At 41.9% G+C, this 15,983-nt stretch overlaps 1 long non-coding RNA gene and 1 other non-coding gene across 3 annotated transcripts in view; both read left to right on the top strand.

Annotated features, from left to right (window-relative positions):
• LOC134760074 (uncharacterized) overlaps positions 1 to 15,983 on the top strand; it is a 104,391-nt gene that overhangs the window by 66,723 nt on the left and 21,685 nt on the right. The window contains exons 3-4 of one of the 2 annotated variants that reach the window (XR_010136961.1): positions 2,924 to 2,991; positions 3,300 to 3,419. This is a non-coding gene — a long non-coding RNA (uncharacterized LOC134760074). The remainder of the gene's footprint in view (positions 1 to 2,923; positions 2,992 to 3,299; positions 3,420 to 15,983) is intronic. The other variant, XR_010136963.1, reaches the window with a different exon arrangement.
• LOC112128870 (U7 small nuclear RNA) lies at positions 11,355 to 11,415 on the top strand. The gene has a single exon (XR_002911321.1). It is a non-coding gene; the product is annotated as a U7 small nuclear RNA (small nuclear RNA).

Raw genomic sequence — 15,983 nt, forward strand, 5'->3', positions numbered from 1 at the left:
TCTCATTACAGAAACCTAAATCTGAGATAGTCATTGAAATGTCTAATCACCAATCTGATTTTTTTTAAAATAAGAAGACTTTAAAACAGTTCTACAAAATCTATATGAGGTCGTGTGCACAGAGTTTATTGTAGGGATGCCGTCAGTAATAGTACCTATAAGGGAGTGAGGGAGGCAGGATGGGGCAGAAGGAGAAGTTGAACTATAATTCAGTCGCAACAGAGACTTTATCTGATCCCTTGGGAGGCTCTGAACCTGATGTGACCCTTCAGAGCTTTCCAAAATTGAGATAAGGGGGTGTGCCTTGTACCACTCGATAGACCAATCATTGGATATGAGTTGCCAAAGAAAGTGAGTATAACCTTGTGTAAGGCAGCTCCCTTAGGCTGAAGGCAAATCCTGGGGAGGGACTCAGCTGCAGGTCTTCCCCAGGCAGTGCTCCTGGTAGCTGTGAGAGTAAGCTGGTAGCTTAGTCCTCACTGGGGACCTTGGCAATGTGCAACAGCATCCACTCCATAATCAAATGCCAAAATGAATACCAAACAAAGGCATCCTGGCTTTGAAAGTAGCATGCAGTTAGCCCAGAAAATACAGTAGTATGAAATTCGATGGAGTAGTTCCCTGGCTAAATATGTTAGTAAAATTCTTGAAGACATAATTATCTGTGTATGATTACCTTCTGACTGAAATTGCCAGTTCAGTAAGCAAAAGGAGGCTGATTGAAAGTCATGTCTATTCTAAAACTCTCAAAGGCGGGGCCTCTCAGGAACAATTCAAAAGGATCATTCTTACTACAGATTCTTCCATATTTTTTTCCAGTTCTGTGTATTCCACGGGCAGGTGGTCACTACCTGCCGCTGATAATTACAGGCTTTCTGTATGCTGCATTATGAAAGGAACCTGTTTATGCTGCCAGGGCTGACAGGGAAGCATGAAGCATATGTTTGACCCTGTAAAAGGGGGGAGACTCTTCTTTTGTTATGGGCCATAGAGTTTTCAAGGCTGTTATCTATGGCAAATGTTCACCATGTTCAAGGGCTAAGGGCCAAGCACACGACCTTTTAAGAGCTTGTCAGCAGAAATTCCTTTCACTGAAAGCCTTGGCTGTCCCACACAATTGGCTAGTAATCAGAGCTACATTGTGCACCCTCTTTGTAAGAAGGCAAAAGTTCTATAGCTTCCACCACTGAAAATATTTAATATTGCACCTTTAATTTTCAATAATAATAACAACAATAATAGATAAAATGCTACCATGGACTTCATAGACACAAATGGAGGTTTTGATCTTCAGTGAAACATTTCGTCTTCTAGAATGGAGCAAAGCAACCATTTTGACAATAACTAAGAAAATTACACAGAGGTTCTGGGCAGGAACGTTGTGAAAATGCCACTGAGGCTGGGCGCAGTGGCTCACCCCTGTAATCCCAGCACTTTGGGAGGCCGAGGCAGGTGGATCACGAGGTCAGGAGTTCAAGACCAGCCTGGCCAACATGGTGAAACCCCGTCTCTACTAAAAACTATAAAATTAGCTGGGCGTGATGGCAGGTGCCTGTAATCCCAGCTACTCGGGAGGCTGAGGCAGGAGAATCGCTTGAACCTAGGCAGCAGAGGTTGCAGTGAGCCAAGATCACACCACTGCACTCCAGCCTGGGTGACAGAGTGAGACTCCATCTCAAAAAAAAAAAAAAAAAAAAAAAAAAAAGAAAAGGAAAGGAAAAGAAAGTGTCATTGAAGCTATAAGAACAATTAAAGAACTGGTCCCAACCTGGGTAGTTATGTCTTCCCCTCTCACTCCACTCCCAATTCACATCCACTGATAGACATCAAACTGACGTTTATTTATTATGTGTACTGAACAATATTGCATTATTGTGTTATTATGATTAGAGTGTTTTATTCAGTATTAGTAATCAGATCATTTATAATAAGATGCTAAATTAGGTCACAAATTGATAATAGGGAAAAGTGGAGTGAGTGTCTTCTACTGTGACAGCAATAATTTGTTCTTTCTGATTTCTAAAATGATTACTTGAAAATATGAGAATGTGCTGAAAAATCACATATTATTTATTCAATCATATGAATATTGGGGGGTTTAAGACAAAATTGTGAAATTTTAGACTTATAGGTTACCCTTGAGATTACTAGGTACAAGTCCATCTTTTACAAATGAGGAAAGAGGGTTTGAATTGCCCAGGTTTCTATTCTCAGGACAATGATCCAGGCCTCTAGTTCCCTGGCAGTCTTATTTCCACGGGAAGAAATATTTGCTCTGGTTATTAATATTGTATGTACATGTTAGTGGAACATTTTCATTGGCTAAAAAAAAAAACAAAAAAGGAAGGCTTAGATGCCTTTTGACTAGACCAGGTTCAGAGAAAACTCAGACAGTGTGAATCTCAGATTGATTTGACCCTTAGGCACACCTGATTACTACCTTGAGTGAGTGAAGTTCATTGACATGTGACTGCCAGCATACAGGCCAGAAATTTCAGCATTTCTGGCTTTCACATCCCAGTGCCCAGAATCCTTGTGGACCTTAGAGGGTGATTGTGGCAGCAGCACCTAGTGAGACTTCTAAAACTTCTAATAGGTACCAATGTATGTGGAGATTCCTGTGTCTCATTTTATTTAGATTCCCACATAATGGTAAGCATTCATTCTGCCATGGCTTGGATGGTTTCTTCTACCAAGAATCTGTCATTCTGCTATCATTGTGTTCTGCTGAGGCTAACCCTACAGATCCGGCTCTGTATACTCTAATGTCTAGAATGGTAGAAAAGACAGCCAGAAAGGTCAGGATGCAAGTAACTTGTATGAAAAAGCTCCCATCTTTAGTGTATAGCCTTGAAAGTAGTACAGAGACCTTCAAAATAAAGCACTAACCTTAAGAGCATATTTCTTACTTCTTATTTCACAGGACTTTTCCATAACTGCTAAGTTCCCAGTTCTCTGTATGTCTTGAAAAGTCCAGTTTGGGAGGTGAAGGTGAGCATGAGATTCAGGCATTTCCTCTAGAACGATATGCAATTCATCCTAACTAATCCACATGCTCTGCAATACCGGATGATAGTACATGCTGATTTGTAAGCAATGTGCATATTTCTTTAAATGAGGGAGTTGCAGATTTGTGTTGCCAGAGACAGATGACAAAATCTAACAGCTGATGGCTGGTGCAGTACCAGTTGAATTTGTGTTAAGTCTGCAAATACTGACTTAATGTGCCTGTATCTTCTGACAGGCTGCAGTTTCTCACAAATATCCCTTCCTTTCCCTTTCCTTCTTGCTTGTTCCAGGGTCTCTATCATGAAAAAGAGGGATCCCTGAGAGAGCCTTCTGACTTGCGAGTGTGAACTACAGCCCAGAACATTGCAGCCATCCGGAGCTTCACATGAAGTTGGGATCTTGGCATTAGGGTTTGTAGTAGGTTCCTAGTACTACTGTAATAAAGTACCACAAATGCAGTGGCTTAAACAACAGAAATCACTTGTCTCACCATTCTGGAAGCTAGAAGTCCAAAATCAAAGTGTTGACAGGATTGATTCCTTCTTAGAGCTGTGAGGGAGAAACTCTTTCATGCCCCTCTCCTAGCTTCTGGTGGTTTCCTGGTAATCTTTTTCATTCTTGGCCTGTAGATACATCACCCCAATCTCTGCCTTCATCTTCACATGGCATTCTCCCTGTATGTGTGTCTGTTTCTGGGTCCAAATTCCCCCTTTTTGTAATGATACAGCCAATTGGATTAGGCCCAATGCTAATCACCTCATTTGAACTTGATTATATGCAAAGCCCTTATTTCCAAATAAGATCAAATTCACAGATTGGGAGCTAGGACATTAACATCTTTTGGGGGGACATAATTCAGCCCATAACAGGGCTTCTAATGTAGGTCCAAGGAAAATGATATAAGCCATTTGATTGTGCAGATCCAGCCTTAATCTCCCACTTTCGTGCCCTGCCAGGTGTTTCTTCTTTCTCTACCCCCACCCAGTCATCGCATGGATGGGCTTTCCCAAATGAAGCCTCCTATTGGCTTAGGCTAGAGGGGAGCTTCTCTCTCTCTACTGAGGCCTTGGGCCTGTTGCCCAGATTCTAGGCCTGGATTCTGGCTCTGCTGATACCCAGCCTCTGCCTATGCTGCTGACGTGTAGTGGTGTGGATGAATTGTCTCTTCTCCTGGCCTTTTTCATCTAAACTTATACATGACATAATATAACCTAGTAGCTAAGAACATGGACTCTGAAGCTAGCATCTTGGCTCTGAAACTTCCTAGACGTGTGACCTTGGACAAGTTCCTTAAGCTGTTTGTCCTGCTTCCTCATCTGTAAACCCATCACCTCAAAGATTTGTTAGGATGATAAAATGAAATAATTCATATAAAGCAGTTTGAACAGTGCCTGGCACATAATAAGCACTCTCTACAGTTAGCTGATATTATTATTAGCTTTTCCCTGACCCAGCGAATTAACACTGGTCCTTGGAAGGACAGGCCAGGTAAGGAGGACAGGGGAAGTGGGATGAGCAATGAAGAAGACGAGCCCTGTTAGGGCAGGCATCTAGAGTGAGGATTAGAGGAGGCCAGGCCTTAGCAATGAAGGAGTAGAGAGGGCAGCAGGGCACAGGGCCCTTCTGCACAGTGGACTCCCAGAGGTAGCTAAGCAAAGAATCTGGGGAAACTCCCCAGGACTTCTTGTCTGCTTCCTTACTGCAAACAGAATGACCTGAAAGTGTGGGCAAGCTTGGGCCTCAGCAGACACACATGGAGGTAGATCAGTAGCACAGGTATGTGTGTGTATGTTCATGTGCATGTGTGTGTGTGCAGAAGTCACCAGGAAGTTCTTTGTCCCATTACCCTATTACGTAAAGTACTGTTCTGTATTCTGTACTTAACAGTTTAAGAAGACTTTGGGGACTATCCTCACCCTTTGAGCTTTCCCTTCACTCTCCTCAGTGTCAAACCCATGTCTTTCCTTCAGAACAGCTACCACCCTGGGCTGCTGCTGCCAACAGAGGTGCTCTGCTTGCAAAATCCTCTGTTTGGTTGTCACTGTTTGGTTATTACTCTACTACAAAGGAACAACTCAACAAATGACTTTAAACTATTCACTTTTCAAATATTAGGTTAAGGCTATCTGAAGTTTGATCAAGATATGGTGGATAAGAAATCACTGCCCCTCCTAAAAATTTAGGTTATGATTCAAGTGCTCTTTTAAGAGGCATTTCAGAATGTTGACTGTATGCATTATCCCAGTGCCCAGCAACCGTGGCATAGCTACATTTAGGCAGTCTTTTGTGATGAGACATGTATATGGGTGAAGCATTTGTCTTTCAAAAAAGCACCAAACTTCCTCTGACCCTGCTATTCCCTTAAGGTACCACCCTACGTCTCATTTTCCGTCTACTCCCCAAATTGTCAACTAGTCCATACTTGCTGTTTCCACTGCCTCCCCAACCACAATCACACTAGACTGTATAATTCTTAACTCTGCATTCTTATCACCCAGGTATAATTGCTCTTTGGAGGTGGTCTTTACCTGTCTTATCACCAAATCCAGTGGCTACACAATAATCTTTAGGCTTCCTAACTACTCTGTACCTTTAAAAATCCTCTCATCCCAAGGCTTCAGTGACCCCAAGCCACCCTAGGCTTCCTGTCTTCCTGGCTGTTCCTTCCCTGGATCCTTCTTTAGCTATTCTTCCTTCTTCCTCCTAAATGCAGGTACATCCAAAGGGTGTGTCCTCATGACCTTCTTCCCTCTCCTTCTACCATCTTCCTAACTATGTTTAGTTTACTGGATATGGAAGCCCTCCCCCAACAGTGGGCTATTGGAAACACAGACTATCCAAAGCCAGATATGTTTAGCCATGAGACTTTGCAGAATCTCCTACCAGGAAACGAGAGTAGGCACTGGCCCAAACACCAAAGCAGAAGAATCCAGCATAACAGTGCAGCCCTGGGGCACCATGCTGGATGCAGCTTAGGACAGGGGATGGGCACCAAGGGGTTTAACCATAGAATAAAAGAGAGGTCCAAAGCTGTAGGTCAGCCAGTGTACTTGAAGAAGCTTATTTCTAATGCTCGTACATAATAGGTTTAACAGTGTTCCCCAATCTCTTCACAGGGGTTATGTACTTCTCCATCATGTCCTTTATCACACTGAATGCAGGGTATTGTATATTTGCTAGTCTATATCCACCTCTAGACTGTAAGATCTGGAGGGCAAAGACCATATATATCTTTATCACCATTATATTTCCAACACCTAGACTAGTGCTTGTCCCAGAGAGGGTGCTAAATAAATTTTTATTGGAAGAGTGAATGAACAGGTTTTTTAAATTTGGAAATTAAGTTAGTGGGAAGCATGGGAAAGAAAACATATGTAAACCAAGATGAAATTTGTACAAAGTGCATACCATACAGTTATGTATTATTGCTAGAGGTAGACTGCAAATTTCATGCTAAACTGCCTACCAGTCAAAGCAAAGAAAAAAAAATCAGTGATAAAATTTATAGTGACTGTAGGATTTTAAAAGATAAGTTGCTCCCGATGAAGTATAAGTATCACTGTGTTGACTTAAGAGAAATGTCTCCATGGATCCTAACAGAGTGTTACTGGCTGGGCCACAGACAATGTCCAACAGGCCATCTTTATAATAGTGAATGCTATAGGGCTGTTTTTTACAATGTCCTTCAATATACGCTAATCACATACTACAAATTTAAAGTAATTCTATGAGAAGGGAGACCAGAGTAAAGTAACCAAGTGCCCAGAATGCAGATGACCTAGCATAAAATTTAGAATATCCAGTAGTACAAGGTGTGTCCTGAAGCACATGAGTATTTTCTTTCTTTCTTTCTTTCTCTTTTTTTTTTTTTTGAGACAGAGTCTTGCTCTGTCACCCAGGCTGGAGTGCAGTGGTGTGATCCCAGCTCAGTGCAACCTCTACCTCCCAGGTTCAAGCGATTCTCCTGCCTCAGCCTCCTGAGTAGCTGGGATTATAGGCGTGTGCCACCATGCCCAGCTAATTTTTGTATTTTTAGTAGATACAGGGTTTCACCATGTTGGCCAGGCTGGTTTTGAACTCCTGACCTCAAGTTATCCACCCACCTCAGCTTCCCAAAGTGTTGGGATTACAGGCATGAGCCACCACGCCTGGCTACACATGCATATTTCTCAGAATTTTATCTAAGAGCTCTATGATCAAGTACATTTGAGAAATACTGCCTAATCAAATTCTTATTTCTTGGATATTTACATGTACATTGACATATACTAATGTTTAAAGAAGTTCTTCAGTAAAGAAACTTTGTCTAATCTAGAGTGTTATCAAAACAATTTGATCATTTTATCATATACTACCTGTTTACATTTCAGGGAAATTTAAGGATGACACTTTGGGAAACAATCTTCTAGGGAAATTATGGATTGCATGTCTACAGGCAACCCTGTGTGAATGTTGTTTCTCACAATTAAGTTCTTGATAAGAATCTGTCCACGGAGTGTTCCAAGTGACAATCACTTGGCAAGAACTTAGAGTGCAGATAATCTGTGCTGTTATTTACAAATAATAGTTTGACAGTTAACTGAATGGCAGGTCATCTGAGGAAATTAACAGCTTCTATTCAATCTTTGTGTCCATATCCTTCCCAGGGAGATCCCAAGGGAAGCTGAGTATTATGTTAGAAAACAGTCATGACTCCATTCTACTTAAACCCAGTAAAACCATCTGAATCAACTTAGTAGAGAACAATCTGAAAATCTAAGCTAGTCTGAACTGCAGTAATAGTATTCTTCCCAAGAACTTCCAAGTGCTTCTAGAAGTGGTGAAGAACACACTGCTGTTGTTATTGAAAATAACATCTATTGATTATCATAATCAATGACTATTCTCTATGGATTTATGTGCCAATAATTTAGGCTGCTCAGTTTTCTCCATTGAAACTTAAGATTTAAATCACTAGATCATAAAAAAATCATACAATGCATTGCCCCTTGTATCTGGGCAGGCATGCTTCAGATGAACAACAGTGGGAAAATATAATTTCTATGACAAGAGAGAGGAGAAACAAAGTTTATATCCTGGTATATTCCTTCGTTCTAACTAGCTGACAACTTCCCACTGTAATAGGTCAGAAAACCGTCAGCTAAATGAGGAACCAGAGAAACACACAGTCCAGATCATCTGAGCTCTTAAGAAATGGGAGAAAGATCTAACCTTCATTTTTTTTCTATTACCAATCTCCTTGAAACTTCTAAAATATTTTCTGCTCTAACTTACTAGGCTTCATAGAATCAAGAAAGGTAAAACATCATATAAAAAGTATCAGATAAGTGAGCTAAAAACATTTTACATTTCGCTCTAGAGTTCATTATATTTTTGGCAGGAAATTTATCTTCCTAATTATGTTTTACTTATGTTGAAATTAATTTTAATTGGTATTTCCTGTGAACACACTCAGTAGAAAGCAGGAAAGCCTGTCTAAGATTAAAAATTGGCCTTGGATAATCCAAAATTCACACTCACTCTGAGTGATCTCATCTATGCTCACAATTTCACCTATTCCTGATGCTCTGAGGACTTCCACATCAACATCGCTCCTCCAGTGTCTCTCCTGAGCTATGCAGTGCATTTGAACAGACTCTCGGGCAACTTCACGTATATGTTGACATATGCAACGTGAATTCATCATCTTTCTGGCCATTTCTTACCTCTGTTCCCCTCTCCCTATAATCCCAGCCTCAATGATTAGATCCACCTTCCACCCAACTGCCCAAGTCAAAATCTAGAAGCTGCTCTAGACTCCTTATTCCTACTCACCACCTTTCTTGGGACTAAAATCCAAATCCCTTGGCATGACATTGAAAGGCCTTCACAACCTAGCCCCATGTTTCCCAATGAAAGCCCTACTGGCAATTAGGGCGCAACAGTTCTTCTGTTTGCAGGATTGCCCTTCTCATTTCTAGTCCCACCCACTAAATGCCAGCAACAATCCCCATTCACCATCATAACTGGAAAACAAATAAACAAATTTAAAAAGATCATCTACATTTCCTAATGCTACTTGTAAGGTAATACAGCTTCTAGCTGAGAATCACAAGTCTAGCTTCACCTACCTTTCCAGCTCCATCTCCCCCTCCATTCCTCCATAGACTTGACATTCCAGCCACACTGAATGATTTGCACTTCCTGTGTGTGCTGTGCTGTCTCAAGCCAAGCCACTGTGCCTTTGCACATGCCGTTTTCTCTGTCCCTCCTGTCAGCCCTCTCCTTACTGAGTGTGATGGCTAATTTTATGTGTCAACTGGACTGAGCTAAGGGATGCCCAGATAGCGGTAAATCGTTCTTTCTGGGTGTATCTGTGAGGCTGTCTCTGGAAGATGTTAGTCTCTCTGAGTAGAGAGTAGGCTGAGTAAACAAGATCCACCCTCACCAATGGGGGTGGGCATAATCCAATCTGTTGAGAGCCCAAACAGAACAAAAAGGTGAAGGAGGGGCACATTCTGTCTCTCTTCTTGAGTTGGGACATACATCTTTTTCTGCTAATGGATGTCAGAGCTCCTCATTCTCAGGCCTTTGGACTCTGAAACTTACATCAGCAGCACCCTCTCCTCTCAATTCTCAGAACTTTGGTCTTGGACTGGGAGTTACACCATCAGCTCCCCTGGTTAGGATTTGGACTGAATGGCACCACCAGCTTTCCTGGTTCTCTAGCTGGCAGATGGCAGATCTAGATGGGACCTCTTGGCCTTCATAATCATGTGAGCCAATTCCCATAATAAACTGGTTTTGTTCCTCTGGAGAATACTGACTAATACATTGGGCCAATGAAAAATCTATACCTCAAGATTCAATTCAAACTCTTTTGTCCTGGGAAGTCCCCTGCCCACCCTCTACCATAGTAACCTCTTGTCCCTGTAAACTGTAGCTCCCCTTTGGACTGACCTAGACAAACCAAGCTTCAAAATACCTGCCATAGGCCGGCTGCGGTGGCACACACCTGTAATCCCAGCACTTTGGGAGGCCAAGACATGGGGGATCACTTGAGGTCAGGAGTTTGAGACCAGCCTGGCCAACATGGCGAAACCCCATCTCTACTAAAATTACAAAAATTAGCCAGGTGTGGTGGTGCATGCCTGTAATCCCAGCTACTCAGGAGGTTGAGGCAGGAGAGTCACTTGAACCCAGGAGGCGGAGGCTGCAGTGAGCCGAGATCACGCCACTGCCCTCCACACTCCAGCCTGGGTGACAGAGAGAGACTCCGTCTCAAAAAAGAAAAACAAACAACAAAATACCTGCCATGCCCACATCCCACTTTGGGAGAAACTGCCCTCTCTGTAGCCCTGCCCTATGTAGATCAGCCCTTTGTAAATACTGTGATAGCCTCACAGCTGATGGACCAGGAGTGGTACCTGAAGCAAGGGTGGCCCACCCATAGGCCAGTGCCCTATGATGTGCTCTACCTTGAAAAGATGAACTGGGTCCATCAGATTCTCTTTCTCTTTCTCTCTCTCGGGAATTTCTAGGAAGAAACACAAATAGTATGAGTCAATTGTCAGGAGCTGCTATCACTGAGGAAAGGGCCCTAACTCAAGAGTCTATGTGGACCGTGAGAGTGATGGGGAGACCAGCAGTGTCACACAGGTAGCATGGGGACTGGACTCCTCTCCTCTATTGCCTCACCAGTCCATGGAAACACTGCCGGTAGTATTGGGGGATCCCAAGGAGAAAGACAGAAAGAAAACCGGGCACCAGGAGAACTGAGCAGCAGAGAGTGAGCCCTATGCATAGAGAAAACACTTGTCCCTGATCTGCCTCCAAAGAGCCTCCCAAACCCAAATGTGACAGGGCTTTATTGCACTGTACTGACTCACAGAGGAAAAAATAGGCTGAAGGGGAAAGCTGTTTCCTAGTTCTGCTTCCACCAGTTTCAAACCCCATGGCCTCAGGCAAGTGTTTCTGGAGCACCTTTTCTGATCTGTAGAATGGAGGTTCTAGTTTCTACTTTGCCTTAAGTCCTCTTCAGTGATTAATTAACTGTATGACCTTGGACAAGTCATTTGGCCTCTGTGAGGCCAGTTCCTGCAATTTTAAAATAAAATCAATAAATTTAACTTTACAAAGAGGTTGCAGCAATCAACATAGATAATGTATATAGAAAGTGTCTTGTAAACTGATCGTTACTGTATATAAGGTTATTATTACTATGACTTCTTTTTCCAAGCATTGCAAAAATCATAGAAGACATTTTTGTTGGTATCTATAGTTATAAATATGTATATATAGCATATTGATTAGATTATTCTAAAATCTTACTCAAGTCTACTGATTTGATGTTACTTAAATCTTAAACCAGTTACAGCTCTTCTAGAATTTATCCAGCAGTTCTCCTGGATTTTACAGGAAAACCCCACACACCAAAAAACAAACAAAAAAAACCAAAAAATCCCACCTTAAACCTACTTTTACGCTATTCTGTAACTGAAGAATTATCATTTCAGTTGAGCAATCTCAAACAAGGGATTGCTATACTTCTAAAAACCATTTATCACTTGCTTTTTATTCCAACACTTTGAAAACCTTCTGCAGGCTATAAATTAGTGCTCTTTTTTCTGCTTACTACCTACTGTTTCAGTTTTACTATTAATAATAGCTTTAAACCCTTAAAATAGCTGTGGAACAATTTTTCTGAAACTGCTTATTATGTGATTTCCATTAGTAACAATTGATTTTTTTCCAATCCTTTTGGACACCTAGAACTCTGAGAGTCCCTGAAGCCTGGGGGCTCTTGACCTTTCTCTTTCCCACCATCCAATCAATTATCAAGACCTGTTTTGCCTGTTTTAAAAATATCCCTAAATGAGTGCATCACTATTAACCTAGGCCCAGACCACCAGTACCTCTCACTTGAATGCTTACAGTGGTTCTCTGACTGGTCTCTCTACACTCAGTCTCTCATGAAGGTGCTCTGGATATGTCAGTGAGTAACACAGGCAAGGTATGAATTTCCAATGCCATGGAGCTTTTTTATACTAGTGAGAGAAAGACAAAAAGGGGTTCCTCAAGAAAACCCCAACTTGCAAATTGTCATGAGTGCTATATAGGAAATAAGCAAAGTGCTGATATAGAGAATATGGGGAGAGGGCATTGTAATTATGAGGTGGTCAGGGAGGGCCTCTCTCAGGAGCTCACTTTCAAGGTAAGACTACAAGAGTAAGAATGAGTCAACCAAGAGAGGAGTATGAGCACTGCAGGCAGATGCAAAGGACCCAGGAGGAAAGGCATGTCTTTGTGACTCTAAGAGAAGCCCCGTGTAGCCAACTTATTCTCTATGGCAATGAGCAGGGTCAGCGCTCCTCCACCCTTCAGCACAGACAACAAATGTGTGGAAATGAGAGGAAGCATCCCATCTAGATGGATGAATGCCTTTTCTACAATATAAATGTGATTAGGTACTTAAAGAGCTTCATGATTTCCCATAACCCTTAAATGTTCAAGCAATTTAATTTGTAAGAATCTTCACACTCAGGTCCCTACCACTTTCCCACCCTTATCCATACCCATTTTCCTTGTCACCCTACAATGATCATCTTTTGGTTCCTTGAATGCACCAGCTTTTCTGTGTTCAGTACTTGTCTCCTCTGTCCCACTGACTGAACGTGATTCCCCTTCCCTTCATTGATGGATCCTTTCTCACTTCGCCTTTGAAGCCTCAGCTTAAACATCACTTCTTCCGACAATGCCTCTCATAGCACTGTGTGTCTAATTCCAGTCATGCATTAACTTCAGATCTCTCGGAAGGAAGTTCATGGTGTCTTATTACAACTGCCCCTGGTGTGGTTGGCATTATATTCATCAACTATTCTTTGGCCGAGGATCCCAAACTGCTCAATGACCAACTCATTGTTTTTAAAACCCTTTTAGAATGCATAGATGAAGTACACTGTACCTTGCCATTACAATATTCAGAATGGTGTCTCTATCTAGGCTCTAATCCAAGGTGGTTACAGATGTACCAGAAGAACACCCGCCTTAAGTCAACCCAGGCACAGAGTATGGTTAGAATAGCTTAAAATTAGCAAAGTCTGTTAGGAGGTTGCAAGCAGTGGAAGGAAGAGAAATTAATCCAGGTTTCTCAGATCACATTTTACAGATAGAATCCAAAGGCTAGGAAGGTGGATTTTAGCTGCTTAAAATCTTGCTGCAGTGAAGTAATGCTTCATATTAATTTTCTTTCACTAAAATTTATATGCAGCTAGCCCTCTTCTAAAGCAACTGGTTATCAGAAATATGACAGCATGTTTATATGCCCACATCTTTTTTTTTAACCCACTTGGCTTTAGATTGCTTGAGACTAAACCTTGAAATAATATAGAATGTTTATAGGTCTGAGCAGAAATGCCATAAAGTAATGCAAATTTATCATTTATTAGTCAATCAGTACCTCATGCCTGACAGTTTGCTATATAGCATATGCAGAAAAGACAAATGAGAGTATGATGATGTGTAGCTGCCTTGGGGGACTCACATGATCTGAGAAGCCTGCCTCCCATCACTCTGGTAGGAAGCCACTTCCATGTTAAATTCCAGAGGTGGCTTATAAAAGATTTTCCTACTGAAATGTCAGACTTCCTACGCTGGTTCTAAAGCCATCAATCATATGAACCCTACTTATTTTATGTATATCTGACTTGTTATAAGAAAGAATTTAAGATGATGTATGTGTATGTGTGCAACAAGGTCAAAAGTAAAATAGATAAGGAAGAAGAGGCAGAGATAATGGAGGGTAGAAAAGTAGGATGAAGCTGGGAATGAGGCATCATGTTATTTCCATGTCTTAAGTTTCACAACTATTTTGCAGATTAATTTATATATATATATATGTAATGAGATTTGTTATTATTTCCACATCATGTATACTCTTAAAAAAAACTGAAACAAAACCAAAAAACCCTCTTTTTAGAATTTATCGCTGGGTGCAGTGGCTCACACCTGTAATCCCAGCACTTTGGGAGGCCAAGGTGAGTGGATCATTTGAGGTCCAGAGTTTGAGACCAGCTTGACTACCATGGTGAAACCCTGTCTCTACTAAAAATACAAAAATTAACCAGGTGTGGTGGTGCCCACCTGTAATCCCAGCTACACAGGAGGCTGAGGCAGGAGAATCACTTGAACCTGGGAGGCAGAGGTTTCAATGAGCCGAGATCACACCACTGCACTCCAGCCTGGGGCACAGAACAAGACTCTATCTCAAAACAAACAAACAAACAAACAAACCAATAGAATTTATTCACATCTTTTTCTCAAATTTCCTATGTAAGCACCTAAAAGTAGACTCTCACTGATGCTACTATCAGCATTTGGTTCATCTAGAGCAAATTTTTTTCCAAATTCCTCTCTATGTAATAATATGGTCAGTGAATGTAATATTGGTAATATTTTGATAGTACTCTCAATCACCTGAATGACATTCCCTGTTAAGGAGTCAGATAGTTTGTTTCTCCAAACGAAACCCCAAAGCTCCCAATTTGTGACAGGTGGACATCAACCCTAGGCAGAACAGACAACTTCATTGCTGCCTGCAGTGTGGCATCACTTGCTCTATTTCCCAACAAGCAGAAGCTCAAAATTGTGGCCAGGTTTAAAGGCACCATAATGGCAATTTCCTAGAAAGCCACTAGGGGGAAGGGATTTTTATTATGTCTTCTTTCACAAAGACCTTTGTTCTCTCAACCAAAGCCATCCCCTCCAGTGTACAAGAGTTTTAAATTAAGTATTTGTTCTGATTTTTTAGTCACTGCATTTTCCAGATACATTTATTTTTTTCTATTACAAAGAGACTTGTTCTTTGTAAGGAGCATGTCAGCACTTTCTCACCAGTTACCCTGAAAGAGGAAATGTACTTGAAATGAGAAGCAGTAATTATTGAGATCTGTCTGCTTCTCACATGCTAGGGTTGTGTTCAGGATGCTCTGTTGGCTAAAGAACAGCAGTCAGGTTGCATGTGACCCAGGAAGGTGGAGTCCTCATGGCCATGGAAACAGGTGCTTCTAGAAGCAATGGAAAATTGCTTGTGGGTATTAAGAGTGTGTTTGATAACACTGCCTGATGTGAATAGTATTAAATAGCAATATGAGGACAAAACAAAAGGAAATGATGAAAGCATTTACACTTTAACTATAGGAAAGAAGAAAAGAAAGATGTTCCTCCTTTGTATCCCATCCCGTCAATATCAAGACCCATGAGGCAAGCATGTAGGCCTTAGGGTCAGTCTTGGATTGCAGGATTTGGTTCAATGAGCTAAGGAGGCCTTCAGAGATTCCATGGTTCACTTTTGGGTGTTTAATCCTAGCCTAGGGAAGTCTTGTCTAACTGACTCAAAATACAGGCGTTTTCTCCAAGTTCTGCTCTATATCCTTACTTTCACATTAATTGTGGTCAGCCTACACATTTGAAAAAGGTGATGAGCAAGTCAGTTCCAAGATGGCCAAATAGGAACAGCTCTAGTCTGCAGCTCCCAGCATGATCAACACAGAAGACAGGTGATTTCTGTGTTTCCAACTGAGGTACCTGGTTCATCTCATTGGGTCTGGTTGGACAGTGGATGCAGCCCAGGGAGGGCGAGCTGAAGCAGGGCGGGCCATTGCCTCACCTGGGAAGCACAAGGGGTCAGGGGATTTCCCTTCCCTAGCCAAGGGAAGCTGTGACAGACTGTACCTAGAAAAACGGGACACTTCTGCCCAAATACTGTGCTTTTCCCACAGTCTTAGCAGCCGGCAGACCAGGAGATTCTCTCCCGTGCCTGGCTCGGCAGGTTCTACACCCACAGAGCCTTGCTCACTGCTAGCACAGCAGTTTGAGATCAACCTGTGAGGCTACAGCCTGGTGAGGGGAGGGGTATCCGCCATTGCTGAGACTTGAGTAGGTAAACAAAGTGGCTAGGAAGCTCGAACTGGGCAGAGCATACCACAGCTCAGCAA

Source organism: Pongo abelii, chromosome 15 (genome assembly GCF_028885655.2).
Source record: "Pongo abelii isolate AG06213 chromosome 15, NHGRI_mPonAbe1-v2.0_pri, whole genome shotgun sequence".
Classification (NCBI taxonomy): Eukaryota; Metazoa; Chordata; class Mammalia; order Primates; family Hominidae; genus Pongo; species Pongo abelii.